Genomic DNA, 17,792 nt, shown 5'->3' with positions numbered 1-17,792 from the left:
GGGCACTTGTAGTTAACAGCGGAGATTTAAAACACGCAGGAAAAAAAATACATTTGCAGTTGACTAGCAGATATTTCTGTAGATACTGACATGCATTTTGAATGTTTTTCACTCAGTAAGACCTATTACATGATTCTTGTGAAGAAGGTCTGTCACAATAATTGTTGGTTTCTTAAGTCAGATTGACTCTTAAAGTTTGAGATGACTCCTTCAGTTTTTTTCCTATAAACATCATACGCAACTCCAACTGTCACAATATACTGATTTGTTGATGCATTACGTATGCATTTCGTGCATACCACCACCAGAATACCCTTGTTATGTTTGTAAAATCAGCAGATTCCTGGCTATGGTTGTGCGAACTTACGATGATTATCTCTAGTTTATTACCATGCATAACATTAGGCATTGCTTACTGCTAGAAACTGGTCACGATAAGTTGTTGGCACGGCTTTTTTTTTCCCTTTTACTAGTTGCTTACTGAACCACTGTTCACTGAAAGAACAAGGCATCTTATAGTCTCCTGATATGACTCACATGCAGTTCTTTTTCGTCTAAGGTAGGTCTTTAACATTTGGTGAGCGATAGAGACAGTTTCCGTCTCATATTTGTTCTTTTACATCATTATTGAGATTAGTTAGACATTATGAGCTCTCAGGTGAGCTTGTCATTCGTTTGGTTACCCAACTAAGGCATTCATCCTGAATATCCAAATGATTCTTCCACCACATATAATTACTGTACATTATATCAGGCATTCAACCACTTGCAGATAGTCAGAAAGTTGTGACAGCTTGCAATTTCTTATCTAGCATCATGTATTTTTCTTGTATGAGGGAGTTGGAAGTGGAAAGCATATCTTATAACACCTAAATGTGTCTTCCATGTTCTCGTCTGCATAGTAATGTGATTTTTCTCATGAATAAGCATCACATCAGAAATGTGTTGGTGTCTAAATGTATTTTACATTTACTGCATGTATTCTGTGTACTTTCGGTAGCAAAAGGGAGATGTGTCATTAGTCTAACAATGAAACAACAGTTGAGAGATTGCTTCATATAATTGTTCTCCGCATTTCTTCTTGTATTTTTATTTCAGAATAGGAAACGTCCCCTTTGAAAAATTATACAAGACTGTGCTTAAACTGTCACTCAATAGTTTTTAGCGCAACGCAATCTGACTTTCAATAATCCCTACAAGAGAATTGCCCTGACTAACATTAACCTATATGTTTCACAAATCACTTACCTCACAAAAATCTTCGTTACTCGAACTACTGCAATACAGAGAGCGCCACTACTGCCAGCTAACTAAAAGATTCAAACTACGGAAGTCACTAACTACTGATAGGCACAGTTAGCAAATGAAAGATTTTAATAGAGAACAAACAATGTATTTACCTTTATAGTCATAATATATATATATCAGTTCATGACACCAATTCTTACAAATTTCAAAACTCCACCATCTCTCTCCCCACGTCCACCACTGCTGGCGGCTCACCTCCAACTGCGCAACGCTACGCGTTGTTAGCATCCAGCTGCCGCTGCCCAACACTACAATGGCAGACAACAATGTAAACCAGCCACGGACTGCACACGGCACAGCCTGTGATTTTTATACAGAGCGCAATGTGGCGGTGACGTTACCAATAAAGAAACCTAAACAGCCTACGTACATAGCCCCCATGCTCCCCACAAAAAAATTTATAAATTCTTTTGGGGAGTGTCCAATACAGTCTTGAAAATTTTTTTCATAATTACAATGACAAAGAAATGAAATGCACACACTTATCGATACAATGTTGGTCAAAAGCTAAAATTTTCTCACAGTCCATAAAGACAGTCCTGATCATTCATCAAAGTATAATTGCATTGTTTTTCTCAAAGTCTGAGTAGTAAAAGAAAATGCACATGGAAGTAGTGGATTTCCATGCAGTCTTGAAGTAGTAGTGTTGTCCTTTCAACGAAAGAAAGTGCTGACTCTCGACATACAGACAGGTAATGGGCCACAGCAGAGTCAGTCGACATTGAAGACTATCGGTAGGTAGGTCATCACAGAGCAAACCCACTGTAGTCCTGGTAGAGATTACTATTGGTGGGCCACCAGAGGTGCAGACCCACTGCAGTCCTTGTAGAAATAATGGTATTGGTGGGTCATCAAAGGTGTAGACCCACTGTAGTCCTTGTAGAAATAATGGTATTGGTGGGTCATCAAAGGTGTAGACCCACTGTAGTCCTTGTAGAGATGGCCAGCAGCCATCTGTTGCGAATGTGCAGGTGCACAATCAACCTCGAAGAGTCTTGCGAAGTATATAGGAAGTCCATAAACCACCACTTGTCCAATCACAAGGAATTTGTTTGAAATGTTCTTAGAACCAGCAATGCTGTTATCCAGTCCCTTGCTGAATTATTAACACATGTGCAAACACTATCAGTCCCTACTTCTCACATATTGTCCATATACTATGACCAAGAGAAACGTGTGCAGTGAAATGTAATTTACAAGTTACTTAATTTGATGAACTGGTGTCAATTACAATTTTATAACATAAGAATACAATAACAAAGGTACAAAATATATCATTAAAGAACAAAACAATGCAGATAACATTTGTAGTAGTACAGGCTTTACAAAGGAATCGAAATAACAAATACATCAGTGTTGCAAAAATTATGACATAAGTACATACATAAAAGATCAGAATAACTTTTGAAACATCAACTTCACACATGAGCAATAAAACAGAACAGATAAATAATGTCTAAACATCTTTACAAAGTAAATAACACACTATCATAAAAATTCTGCTATGTAACTCTCATCAGATAAACACATAAACACAGCAAGAACACAAATACCCAAGGGTACACTAACACATAGTGGGTTAACACAAGAGGAAAGGGCAGGATTTGTGTTCAGTGTAACATTTGGTACTGCAGTCCAACCCAAAACTTCATTCCTTAGCTCTTTTGTCTTATTTCAACATTTGTTTCCACCAAAAAAATCCTATCCAAGCATGCTTTCTGTATTTATATGTTCACATATTTCTTACTTCATCATTTATTTTCCAGTATCTTACCTCATCATTTATTTCCAAGAAAATCCTACCTATACCTGCTTTCTGTACTTTTCTCATATAACCTCTCATATAACCTCAAATCCATCGCAACTCATTCTCTTATATAGGCTACACCCTCTTGAGCTAACTTAAATCTACTGAGCTCAGATGCTTAACTAAGGGACGAGGCAATGCAGCAGATCAAAACAATTAATACAAACAGCAATTAAAAAAAGGTGCAGGTAAGCAAAGCAAGCAGCAATAAATGTAATAACTTATATCTAAACATGACAAACCCACAAGCAGAAAAAATAGAACACTGAAGACGGCAACACAGATAAGGGAAATGTATATTCACATCTTAATGTCTATGTAATTAAAACGGTGCACCACTACTTATTCAATGAAATAAATTACCAAGTACTTGAAAAGAAAATTATGTATGCAGTTCCTGTGAAGGGCAATGTCTTTTTGTGCTCCCTCATTTTTTTGGAAGTATATCACAAAGTTATTCTTTACTGGGTCTGTAGGCATAAAATATGTATATTAGTACATCTATAATATTTTACTTTAACCAATGCTGCAGGGCAGCTAGAAACTAGATATTAAACAAAATAGTCGAAGCAAGGCGTGAAACGTGGTTCGCTAGCCATAAGTCATTTGATAATGCAGTAAACAATCTTCCAACTAGCAAGACAATAGACATGGAATGTTTCTCATCATTTCATTTCAGTAAATATCATAAATTAAGAACTCAAAAGTGTAATCATATGTTTTCAAGTTTGAGCGTGTAGTATTTGCGACGCTTTCTGCAAAGAAATGTCAATAGCGAGCATAATGGCCCCCCCTTTTTTTTACCTGTGCCTCTGAAAGGCACACACTAATGGCTTGTTTCTAGGTGGCTGTCGACCAGCTGGGTGCCCACGACGCATTATGTGCAAGTGGTCACTTAACTGTCTTACCGAAATATTTACGACACCAGATTTCGCTACAGTGGCAGTCTCATATAAAAAATTTCACAGGTCAAGAATTTGTGTTACACATCTGTAGAAACAAAATTCTACTAATATAACAGTGTCCAAAAAGTTTTCTTCGGCTTTGTAATACATTCAAGCATTTACATACATTTCATAACTCTTAAAGTACGATTCTTGGTTTTCAACAACCTTTTTCACAAACCAGAGTCCCTAACCTCTACTCATTATTTCTTACCTTATTCGTCGACAATTCTTCAATATTCCATCATAACAGATAAGTAGCATAATCAAATAACTCATATAGCATCAGCTTATTGATCATAAACATACCGCAACAGCGTAATACACATCATCATCATAACATCATAAAACCTCAGTCAAATCTCAAAATCGTCGTAGCTTCTTCCAATAATTTCAAAACCTAAAACAAATTCTCTGCTCATGTCAAAAGTGTCATCTACCTCAACCATACTTTAAAAATCATGATCTCATACCCAATTATGTCATTCAAAGCTCTCATAGTATCACAATGGTTCCGAAAATGTATGGACAGTTCACAAAGTACAGACAAAATAGAATTTCGTAAGTGTGAAGTTACCCAACTGTGTAATTACGTAAACATCTGTCACTGATGTAGTATAATAAATGTTTGTTTCTCTCAGTTAAATGACCAGATAGCTGTGTAACTTATGTGTTATACAAATATGGTACCGATGTGTAAAGTTGTATAAACAAATACCATATTAGCTAGGGCTCCTTGTGCTTGCCAAACACATGGTACACAAAGTAGACGTGTACCCCCCTGAGGATTAATGTAATTATATCCTCAGATGTTACAGATTACAGCAATGGAATGAAATGTATCACGGAAAACCTTTGTATCATTGTATTTCAAATATCTTTAAAAATAAATGTCTTAAGTACAAAATGAGTCACTCAAATACGCGTACTGTAGCGCTAAACTGTGCGTCATGTTGTAAGATAATCTCTGTGGAAGTGTCTTAGTTATCGTCCTCCGAAAGCTAAGTTCTACAGAAGTCAATGTACTTACCTCATGGTAAACAAAAGTGAAATGCTTTGCGTATAGATATCGTAGTTACTACGCTTATTGCTGTGATGAAGTAAGTACTGTACTGTAACGTATTGTTGTGCTACAGAAAAGGCTGTCTCATTGTAGCTATACCACAAAGTTACTACTAAAACATGTTTTACTTTCCAGAATAATACAGAAAAACTGTGCAGATATAAAACAGATACAGTGCAAAAGCAACATTGTAAATTGTCACTCATTAGCAGCGTCGTGATAAAATCGTGTAGCTGTCACATAAACTAACCACTGAGTCATCTGGTATCTCACAGAAAGTACTTTAAATCCAGAATTTATTTTCAAGTAAACCAAAATGTTGCATTAAAATCTCATAAGTAGTACTGGAAACTGTTCTAAAATGTCAGCCTTATAGTCGTTACGTAATCGTGCAACTAACAAGCAAGAATGTACATGCTCAATAACACTGTGACGTCTGTTCACTATAACAATGCATTCGTAATTTCTGTTTAAATAAGTTCTCTTGGTTCTTGACTGGATATTTAACTTCAAACATGGTTGCATGTTAATAGATTCTAAGTCTGACAAATTGTACTAGTAGCGTGAAGCGAAAAATTTTATGGCAAAGACAAAGTTAAAATGCAGATTATCTTTCAATAAACGGTTTTACATGTGAAATGTGGCGTAAAACTTTACTCTTCCTAGTACGAGGGAGTTTCAACCTCAACGCAATTATCATGTGGTATACGTCCAATTCTGTAAGGTCCATTGTAAACTAGAAAGAATTTGTGACTCAAGTGTTTCTTCTTATGTGACAATCAATTAGCTTTAATGAGAACTTTCTGACCAATATATAATTTCTTTGCATTTGCTTTACCGTGTAATTTTCTCCTTTTGTCTGCAGCAGAATTTATATTTTTAATAGCCAAATTAATTATGTCTTTGTGTCGAAGTTTACGTGTATTCGGAAAAGGTACAAGCTCTCTGATTCTGTTCGGTGGTTCTTTATTCTTCAGTACAAGAACAGGTGGTAAAGCAGTGGAGTCATGAGGCGTTTCATTCAGCACGTTTTGAAATAAGTGTAAATATCTGTCCCAATGCTGATGCTTTCTGTGACAATAAAGTCTGCAAAGCTTATTGATTTCGTTCATAATCCGTTCAGACGGGTTACAATGTGGTGAGTACAATGAAATAAAAACAGATTTGATTTTATGGTTACGAAGCATGCGTGACCAAACAGCAGATCTGAATTGCGGTCCGTTATCTGAAATTACTTTACTAACGTGTCCAACTTCACGTAAGAAATTTTTCACAAAGGCGTTGGATATAGACCGTCCAGTGGCTTTACGTAACGGAGTGAAAGAAACCAATTTTGAAGTAAGTTCAACAGCGACTAGAACTTACGAAAATCCATTCGATGTTCTGACAAGCGGTCCCAAGAGATCAACAGCAGCAAATTCATTTAATTTAGAAGGAATGATAGGAAACAATGGAGCACGATGCGAGACAGTAGATGTTTTCGCCTTTTGACAAAGATTACAAATAGACAAGACTCTTCGAATTCTCTTTTCCATATTGTTAAAATGACAAGTCGTTCGAAGAATATGATAACATTTTCGTGGACCAAAATGTGCATAACTGAAATGAATGTACCAAATCAGCTTATTAACGAAATCGTCTGGAATGCAAAGTACCCATAGCTTGTCATCAACAGTGCAGCGTCTGAACAGTATGTTGTTCATAACCAGATAATAATGCCGAATCTGTGTGTGTGTCTTTTCATGCCATTTACTTTTGATGCCTTTGCAAATCGGATCTTTATCTTGTTCATGAGCAATGTCCTTTAAAGATGTGGTGACGAAATTTTCAAAGGCGACTTTCTGAATGTAAAGAATACTGAAATTTTTATCGAGGTTGCTTTTTGTGTTACTTTTCTCGAGCCCAGCCGGTGCGCGTGACAGTGCGTCCGCAACAACGTTCTCCTTGCTGGGAATGTAGACTATTGTGAAGTGGAATTCTTGCAGAAACAATGCCCAACGTTTTAACCTGTCATGATTTAATTTGAAGACACAAGAAATTGTAATGAACGGTGGTCACTGTATACTTTTACGTGCTTACCATATAGAAAGAAACGGAATTTGCAAAATGCCCAAACGATAGCTAAAGCTTCTAATTCAGTAAAGGAATAATTTTTTCAGATTTTGTCAGCACTCGGCTAGCAAAAGCAATGGTTTTCTGAACATTAATTTCATTTTCTGTGGCTTCTCGAAATAAATGGGCACCAAGACCGACTTTAGAAGAATCCGTGCTAAGGCAAAAATCTTGTGAGAGATCTGGATGAGCTAGTATTGGCGCATTAAGTAGCGATTCTTTCAAAGAGTTGAATTCCAACTGTGCTTGTTCGTCCCAGTTCCAAATAGTACTTTTTCCAGCGAGAGAACAAAGTTTTGGTGTAACTAGAATTTGCATATTCAGAAAACGACGGTAAAAATTTACGAGGATAGAGAACTGCGGACTTGTTTTTTTGTGGATGGAACTGGAATGGCTCTGATTGCTTCTAACTTTTCAGGATCCGGCTGAATGCCTTCAGAAGAAATAATATGTCCCAAAAACTTCACCTTTGTCCTACCGAATTCAGACTTTTCCAAGTTAACTGTAATTCCATATTTTGCAAAAATATGTAACACGCTGTTGAGGATGCGATTATGTTGTTCCCATGAGGCTTCTGCTTTCAGAATATCGTCCACATATAAGGTGATGTGACGTTTTAAGAACTCAGGTAATATGGAGTTTAGCCCACCAATGAATGCTGCTGAAGAAATGTTCAAACCAAAAGGAAGTTTCCGAAACTGATAACAAACACCGAAACAAAGGAAAGCTGTGTATTTTCTACATTCTGGGTGAAGTTCGATCTGATAAAAGCTGGATCTGAGATCAATGGAAGACAACACTTTTACACCATTAAAATTTTGAAGAAGTTCTTCCAACGTTTGCGGCCTGTCTGTTTCAGGAATAATGATAGTATTGATTTGTCTCGAATCTAAGACAAGCCTGATCGATCCATTTTTCTTCTCAACAACATGTAATGGATTGTTGTATGAGCTTACTGCAGGCTCAATAATGCCCTCGTCAAGCATAGATTGTATTTCTGTTCTAACACGGTCCCTATAATGTGCTGGAATTACGTATGGTCTAACACAAAATTTAGTATGCTCACGAACACGAAATTGGTTCTGATATCCCTTGATTGTTCCTGTATTGTGTGTAAAAACTGTGGAATGTGCTTGTAAAATCGCAAAAAGGTCCTGCCTACCAGTGTCATTACAATTCTCAATTGTTTGAATTTTATTCTGAATTAACTCATTAGTTTCAAATATGCCGTCGATATCATCTCTGTCAGTACTTGCAGAGTGATTATTAGTGTCTAGTTCCGTAGAAAATTCCAAATTGTTGTCCAACAGAAGGTAAAGCCTATTAATTTCCTCGTCATGGTTTGAGAGCCAATCTTCAAATTTCCAAACTATTGACTTACCTTCTTTCTCTAAACTTATTTCAGCATCGTCAAAGTTTAAGATTGCTTTGTATTCATTCAAAAAGTCTACTCCCAGTATAATTTCCGTCGACAATAATGGAACAATAAGGAAGTTCATAGGGAAGCTGTGGCTTTGACAAAAGAATTCTAAGTTGGTTTGTTGACGTACATCTACACTTTTTCCAATGACTGCACCTTGTAATTTAATCTTGCGTAACGGAAGCGTGGGGCAATCGTTCGATTTGTTGCATTTGCTAAATGCTGTTTCACAAATTACTGAAATGGGACTGCCCGAGTCAAGTACTGCCGTAAATTTTACGTCATTTACAGTAATGTGAATCACAGGATATGCAATGTTGTTATGTTTTAAGTCGTGTTCCTGGAGTAAGATGTCCCTAATGTCTTCCATTTTTACGTAATTACTAGCTACGGCACTGCGTCGTCAGTTTCATAAGTGAGTTTTGTGGCTGCCAGCGGTATGAGTCCTTGCCTACTGTGTCTTTGTTGGCGCGCGTCGTTATTGGGATTTGGAGACCTAACTTCTACAAATTCACCTTGTCGAGAGGGCACTGCTCTGTATGAATCCCGCCAGTTCTGCTGCAATTCAGGTCTGTCGTTACGATCATATCGTCTGTCGTCATGCCGGTAGATTCCATAGTTTCTGTCTTGTCGGTCACGTGGTGGAGAATTTCTCCCTGAATCGTAACTGCGCGCTGGACCGTTGCGTCTTAAGTTAATCTGTCTCCCTTGATAATAATTATTTTGGTTTCCATATTGTCTGTTTCTCTGATTGTCTCTGTGATAGTCATTCCTACGGAAATGCGATCTTTCTCTGTAACTATTATTACTCCGCCAGTGGTTGTCATATGGGTGGTGTCTGTTTTGGTCACGATTTGCGTTGTAAGAAGAGACTTGTCGTGTCCAGTTATTGTTTCTGTCGTCACGGAATTGTGACGGATGTGAACTGTAGTGATTGTTTTCCTGTTTTCGCATCCCGCGACTGTCTGTGTCAATTTCTAATTCTTGTAAGAGTCCCTGAAAAGCTTCAATGTCGTCTTTGCAAAGCCCTGCCAAAATAATATTCCTTAAATGTTCAGGCAATTTCATTATGCATATGCAGATGAGTTCTGAAGGGCTATATGGGTTTGAAAGATATTGGTTCTTATGCAACATGTCTTCAAAATATTTGACAAGACTGGAAAATTCAGATAGTTCAAAGTGTTTCATCATCATTATGCTATGCTTTACTCGGTCTTGTGTAGCTTGAGACCAATATGCTGAGAGGAAAGCATGATAAAATTCTCCTTCACTGTGACGATCGTGAATGACCGATCGCATTCTTACAGCTGGTTCATTCTCCAAGTAGCCACACATAAATTCTAATCTGTGTTCTAATGACCAGTTGGGAGGAAAACAATGAGAGAATTGATGAAGCCACGCTTGTGGATGAATGTCGTTGCCAGAATTCTTAAATGTTTTGAATTTACGTGTAGTAATGAACAGCTTATAGTCAAAATCATCATGTCGGCGAGTCGCATGTCGGTCATTGTTACGTCGTTTCGGCGGTTCCATCTCAAAATTCGGTGTACCTTGCCAATTTCTTTCATAATTTCCGAAGTGCCCTGTGTTATTATTTTGTGGCTGTTCCGTATTTCTATGTCCCTTTTCCCATATTGGAGCGCGAGTGTCCTCTGAAATACGTAATTGTTGTATTACCTGTGTCAGCTGATCTTGTACTTCCCGGATTTCTCTTTGGTGTTGCGTACTAATTTGATTCAGACTTTGAATTTCCTAATTTGTTCGCACTCTTCTGTGTCATTAAAGACTACCGGTTTTGTGTCATTCAGATTATCATCTACCTTCGTAGATAAATTAGTGAACTGATCCGAAAGTTCGGCTACTTTCTCCGATAGTGAACACATTTCCTCAGTGTGTTTTTCTGAACCAAGTTTCAGAGTGTCCATTTGTGTTGAAATCGAAACTACTGTGTCCTTTAAGTTTTCCTGAGTTCTTGCAAGTTGCGTAACCGAATCGGTGGATGCTACTGAGTCCATTTTAGCTTGCAAGGTGTCGTGATTTTCACGAACAACAGTTTGCAATTCTTTTATGGCTGCTTCGTGATTCTGTAATGCGTTTTCATGCCGCGAAAAAATAGGTTGAAAATGCTCACAAATTTGTGTTTTTACGTCATTACAGATTTTTTGACATTTCGATTCAATGTTATGTAACTCAGTAGTTAAATCTTCACGTGTTTTTTCAAGTGTGGTGTCTAACTTCCGAAGATTTTGTTCCATTGTGTCTAACTTTTGAAGCTTTTGCTGTGTTTGTCTCTGATTTGGTTCCATTGTGTCTAACTTTTGAAGATTATGTTCCATTGTGTCCAACTGTTGCTGTGTTTGTCTCTGATTTTGTCCCATTGTGTCTAACTTTTGAAGCTTTTGCTGTGTTTGTCTCCGATTTTGTTCCATTGTGTCTAACTTTTGAAGCTTTTGTCCCATTTGTCGCATTAATTGTAATAACAGTGCACTGGTGTCTGAAACATGTTCCTTAGTGCTATTCGGCAATGTATTTGAACCGGCAATATTCGCAGTTTGAAAAACAGAAAATGTGTCTTGACTTATTTGAGAAACCGGTGAGGACGCAAAACCTGAATCTACAGTATTTGCAAAAATTTGTCCTGTCATTTCGGACTCCTGAGGCGAGCGGTTGCCAACCGATCGATCGATAACGCTTCCCTGTTCACTAATTGTTTCACTGCCTACACCATTATTTGCAACCCGCTCCATTTCCCTATGTACAATTACCAAATTACTACTTTGAACATTAGTTAATTCATTACATGGTGGCGCTAACACACTGCTTTCGTCTTCACTGTCATTTCTCAGTTTACTTTGGAGCCTAGTATTACGTTTTTCACACGCCATTATAGTCACAATATTTCACACGACAACACAGAAAAGCACAATTTGAAGAGCAAAGTAATAAAACACATTAACATAGCACTGAAAATAATAACTAGTTAATTGCAAGCGCAGCTGCGAAATACTTCGTGCAAAAACTACATGCATGCCAAAACTGTTTTACTGTACAAAAATAAAAGACTGCAACTACAAAGGAAATTCTCTCTATGATTACGCTCTAGCAATAGAGAAAAGCTACACTAATTACACAAACTACAAGAAAAAAATCAGAAGATTTCAGTGAGGTATCCTCGGCTAAGGGTCGACATATGAAACGTCCCCTTTGAAAAATTATACAAGACTGTGCTTAAACTGACACACAATAGTTTTTAGCGCAACGCAATCTGACTTTCAATAATCCCTACAAGAGAATGGCCCTGACTAACATTAACCTATATGTTTCACAAATCACTTACCTCACAAAAATCTTCGTTACTCGAACTACTGCAATACAGCGAGCGCCACTACTGCCAGCTAACTAAAAGAGTCAAACTACGGAAGTCACTAACTACTGATAGGCACAGTTGGCAAATGAAAGATTTTAATAGAGAACAAACAATGTATTTACCTTTATAGTCATAATATATATATCAGTTCATGACACCAATTCTTACAAATTTCAAAACTCCGCCATCTCTCTCCCCACGTCCACGACTGCTGGCGGCTCACCTCCAACTGCGCAACGCTACGCGCTGTTAGCATCCAGCTGCCGCTGCCCAACACTACAATGGGAGACAACAATGCAAACCAGCCACAGACTGCACACGGCACAGGCAGTGATTTTTATACAGAGTCGCTACGGGGTGCGGCGTTTCCAATAAAAAAACCTAAACAGCCTACTTACACTTGATAATAAGAAACATTTCGAGTAATAGTACGTAGAAGACGAACAGGCCAACACATCTTCCTAAACGTGCGTCCTCGAGCGTAGCCTGCAATATCTGAGTCACGCTGCCGAAAAGTTGCAATGAGTTTCGACCCTGTTACACCAGTGTTATTAACACCGACCAGTAGCGACTGGTCCAAATTTTGCACAGCTCGACTGCCCATTTGCACACCAAACGTTGCTTTGCCAATCTCATGTCGTAAGCATCGTACTCTGTAAAAGGTTTTCTTTTTTCCCTTTTGTTTCCGTTGTCTATTTCTCTGCTTATGAGAGAAATCTTTGCAGCGCGAAATACTGCGAAATATTCCGTCACCGGCTCCGCTGCCGCTCACCTTGCCATTCCCTTTCGCGTGCTCCGCCTGTCCCTGTAATAAAGTTCGCTCCCTAGCGTCCCTTCCACATTCTCTTTCCCTTGCTCATTATAACAGAGAACTCTGTCCGTGTCATAACCGACTGCTGCGGAGTAACGACCTGGTGAGTGGGGCGGCAAGGTAACGTCCTGCACCGTTCTGTTTTCTGTATGACATTTCTGGACAGTTGAACGTGTAACTGGTAAAACTTCTGAAAACTTTACAGTTGTGCATGTTATTCCTCTTACGTTTACTGCAATATTAACGCACGGAAAAATTCGTAACCTTTATCGAAGCGTGCTGCTGGTACTTTTAGAACAGTTTTTTTTAAATAATTATTACTGTCTTCAACAGTTGTCCTCCCTTAATATTCTTTTCTTAACGTTGATAGAAGCGTAGCAGTCAGGTTCATACAATTAGAGTCCATGTTCAGTTTAAAGTTTTCATTTCTGTGCATCGTTCTCATCTTTATATTTGATGCGTGCAATAATTACTCAAAGGTTTCCTTTCTAATCTACTAATAATTCGTGTGTCAAAAATGTTCTACTTTTATTTCATAATTTTTTTAATTAACGTATAAAATACACTGCTTACATATTCAGTATTGCTGAGATTGTACACCTGATTTGCTTTGGAATAGATAGACTTGACGTGAATATGAGAAATATCTCCAGCTCAGATATTGCTCAAGAACAGAGACATTGTTGGACAGGAATAACCACAGGCAATGATGGACGACATGAAACAGAATACGTTCGTAATATAGGTGGAATGGCATACTTATAACGAAAAATTGTACAAATCCCACCACATAGGAAAGCAGAGTAACACACATGTTTCACACAGGGCAGACTCCCAACATAAAGGACGATATCGGACTCTCAGTAAGGAATATGCCATCCTCAGGCACTAATGAACATTTTGCACCTGTTATTCATGCTGGGTATCAAATTGGCCAGGAATCCTTGAGTGTCTGGGGGAGGATGTTGTCGCATTTCTCTCTCAAGGTGATGGTTTGGGGAAGGGATGTTCGTTAAGAAACACGTCTTCCAAGGCCATCCAAGTATTTACTTCCGGGGAGTACACAAGACATTTCATACGATCAACATCTTCACCTTCCATTGGACCCAACGCCTCGTCGGTCCTGTGTGGATGGGCACTACCGACCACGAACCGAAAGCCGAGACCTTCCGCACCCCCAAACGAATATAGTCCAGAATAATCTTCCTGCAGTACCGCTCTAACGGTACCTCACTCAAAGATTTGCAGCGGTGTTAAACTATTGTATGAGTACAAGACGCTCATCCATACCATAACGCCTAGTCCATTCCGGTGACAATTATGAACATACTCCAGTGTGTAACGTGTTCCCCGCGTCTCTTCGCACTCACTGGTAGCCAGAATCATTTGCCACAGTAAAGTTGGATTCGTCGGAGAACATCACCGTGGGCCACTGTTGCTGACCCTAATGAACATGCTTCCTATGGTAATGAACTCTCTCTCGCCGATGGTTTGCTTCAAGTGGGATGCATTTAACTGTCTTCCGAGCCCTCCCATCAACCTGATTAAATCGCTGCGAAATATTTCCCGCAGAGACTAGGGGTGCTGATAAAATATCAATATATCGGTACATCCATATCTTTACCATTATGTTCCGATGTATTTGGTCGATTAGTGTTCTCTGTATAGATCGATATATCGCCATCAAAACGGCACCATCGACTACCTATAGTTTTATTTTAAATTTTTTCACAATTTTTGGCAAGTATTTGAAGTTGTTCTTCTGAAATTGTAGTAGAACATATTTTGCTTTCACTCTTCGAAGGGGTCTTACCACTTTTGGTGCTCCTATCACATCCAATCCTCCTCTTTGACTTTGTGAACCAAATGAAGGTGGATCAAAAGAAGATGTCCAAGTGCCGTTGGGAGGAGGGGGAGGGAGGAGGGGGAGGGAGGAGGGTGGTGGTGGTGTGAATGGAATTACAGGATTTCCGATGTGAAGAAACAGCATACCAGTTGTTAAAAACAACTTTTAACGCAACTAGTTTCTATTTATTCACATTGGCATTATTCAAATACAGTTGCTCAAAGCGATGAACAAAAGTCAAATGTACAAGATTGATCTTGCAGTGGACGGAGACATGTGATGAGAAAACGTGACGTACTCAGCTCTCGGCGACACCAAAAGAAACTGCACCGACATGTGACGAAATCGAATGATGGACTCATCGGACACCTTTTATTGGTTCACTAACATGGAGTTTTAGCAAAGTTATCGACAAGCGTGAACATCGTTCTCCTTTCAGTCGTTTCTCCAAGGGGAACCGGCAGGTTGCTAGCTTGGTGATGTACATAATATCTAATAATAAATCAATACTCAAATATGCAGCTATAAAACCGGCAGTATATTTACAGTGCGCACCCAACATTTATTTTGTTTAAACATTTATTTTATTTAAAAATATCCATAATTCTAGCAGAGTCACGTATAGCAGTACCGGTTGCAAAGTTCTGCAGTGGTCTGCCCAAGGGTGGGATGTCTGTTCCTTCCCGGCACTATGACTACGTATCGATTCCTTCGCAGAGCTTTCCACCTTCAGCGACGTTCTTAATCGCAAGATGCCACTTTTGGTCATACCCTTTCCTGTGAACACTGTACGTAGTGAAAGTTCGAACGGCTTCGAGCCGTCCAACTGCTCGTCCTCGACCGTCAGCATTCAAACGATGTCTTGCAGATATGGTAGCGCACCACACGGAATGAAGTACTAACCGGTTTTACAACATCTTTGGTGAAAAACTGACCTGCATGAGCTGTTGAACGCGTACATAGCGTTCGTGCAAAGGCTTTGCAGTTGTTAGAGGGAAACGACAGGGTGACGGACGAAAATATTGCTCAAATACCGAATATTTTTCTCCCTACTGGAAGTTAGTCGACAAATTGGATTTGCTACAATGAATAAAGCATACATTGAAGTTTTTATCAATATTATCTTATTCAAAAATATTAATATCTTCATGGTGTGATTGCGATTTTCCTGAGGCAGCGACGCATCGTAACTGGGACCGGAGCGGACCAGCCCCTCGACATTCACACCCCACCAGCAACAATGCGTCCAAATTGGCTGGGTACCTCCCGCCACTGTTTTCGCTGCTGATGCTACTGCTGTGGAACTCCACTGTAAACAAATACGTTGCAATACCCATCGCAGAAAATCTAATAAATTGTGACAGCTACTACCAGCTGGATAATGTGGGGAGTCGCATCATGTACGAGATTTGCTCCAGACGAAGACGCTAGAACACTCCGACAACTGCGGTGAAAGTCAACGTGAAAGGCAGCTGATATTTGCAGTTCCACCAGCGAGCGCTCTGCTGCCAGGTGTTGTGGTGCTTCTCTCACTGTGACTCCTACGCATGCGTAGCTATACTCTCAGAGGTAGAGCGGAGCGAGTCTTCGTCGGTCTTCAGTGGCTCACCTGAAGATGACAGGCATGTGTCCAGTCGAAATATCGTGGAGTGAAGTTTACGAAGACCAGCTGTAGTCTCAGAATTTCTTCGAATATTTAATTTGCAGAAAAATTTTAAATTTTAATATCATCATTATAGTCAATAGAAACCCAATAAAAAAAGCAACTATCATCGGCAATAGGGGCGTTCCTAGCAAAGAGAAATGTTCTGGTATCAAATGTAGATCTTAATGTGAGAGAATAAATTTCTGAGAATGTACGTCTTGAACACAGTACGGCTGTGAAAGTAGGAATGTGGAAAAACAGGAAAAGAAGAGAATCGAAGCATTTGAGATGTGGTGCTACACATGAATGTTGAAAACTTGGTGGACTGATAAGATTAGAAACACAGAGATTCTCCGCAGCATCTGTGAGGAAAAGAATATATGGGAAATACTAACAAGAAGAAGGGACACGAAGGTAGATATATGTTTAGACATCACGCTATAACTTCTTTCATACTAGTGGGAGCAGTAGAGGGTAAAACCGTAGAAGAAAACAGAGACTGGAATGCATCCAGCAAATAAATCAGAACGTAGGTTGTAAATGCTACTCGGAGATGAAGAAGTTGGTACAGGAGAGGAATTCGTGGCGGGTGCAACAAGACTGAAAAAAAGTTCATTAAAGGTATCATTCAGCCTTTATACACTACTGGACATTAAAATTGCTACACAAAGAAGAAATACAGATGATAAACGGGTATTCATTAAATATATTATACTAGAACTGACATGTGATTACATTTTCACGCAATGTGGCTGCATAGATCGTGAGAAATCAGTACCGAGAACAACTACCTCTGACCGTAATAACGGCCGTGATACGCCTGGGCATTAAGTCAAACAGTGCTTGTATGGCGTGTACCAGTACAGCTGCCTATGCAGTTTCAACATGATACCACAGTTCATCAAGAGTAGTGACTGGCGTATTCTGACGAGCCAGTTTCTCGGCCACCATTGACCATATGTTTTTAATTAGTGAGAGATCTGGTGAATGTGGTGGCCAGGGCAGCAGTCGAACATTTTCTGCTTCCAGAAAGGCCTGTACAGGACCTGCAACATGCAACCGTGCATTATCCTGCTGAAATGTAGGGTTCCGCAGGGAACGAATGAAGGTTAGAGCATGTAACACCATAGCTCTAATGCTGTACTGATTTTTTTCGCTTTTGTTTCATTTAATATTACATCGTTAAGCTTCTGTAAATGTGTTTGAATCTATAACATAAAACTGTATACTCCTTTCTTTTTTAAAACTTTTATGTCATGGTTTGATTGTATGCTATGTAGTATAACTGTCATTTAAATAAATTGTCCCATTTGGAGGGAACAAAACTTACTGTACTTAATTGTAATTTCTGCGTGAATAATTTTTTGTAGAAATGTCAGTATGTGCAAATGTTCTGTTTCATTTAATGCATTTGGTTGCTGTTATGTAAACTGCTGATCCTCACTTAGGGTCCTTAGTTACTTTGTGTG

Source organism: Schistocerca gregaria, chromosome 6 (assembly GCF_023897955.1).
Source record: "Schistocerca gregaria isolate iqSchGreg1 chromosome 6, iqSchGreg1.2, whole genome shotgun sequence".
NCBI lineage: Eukaryota > Metazoa > Arthropoda > Insecta > Orthoptera > Acrididae > Schistocerca > Schistocerca gregaria.
The sequence above is the reverse complement of the archived record's forward strand: the minus strand, read 5'-3'. Positions refer to the sequence as shown.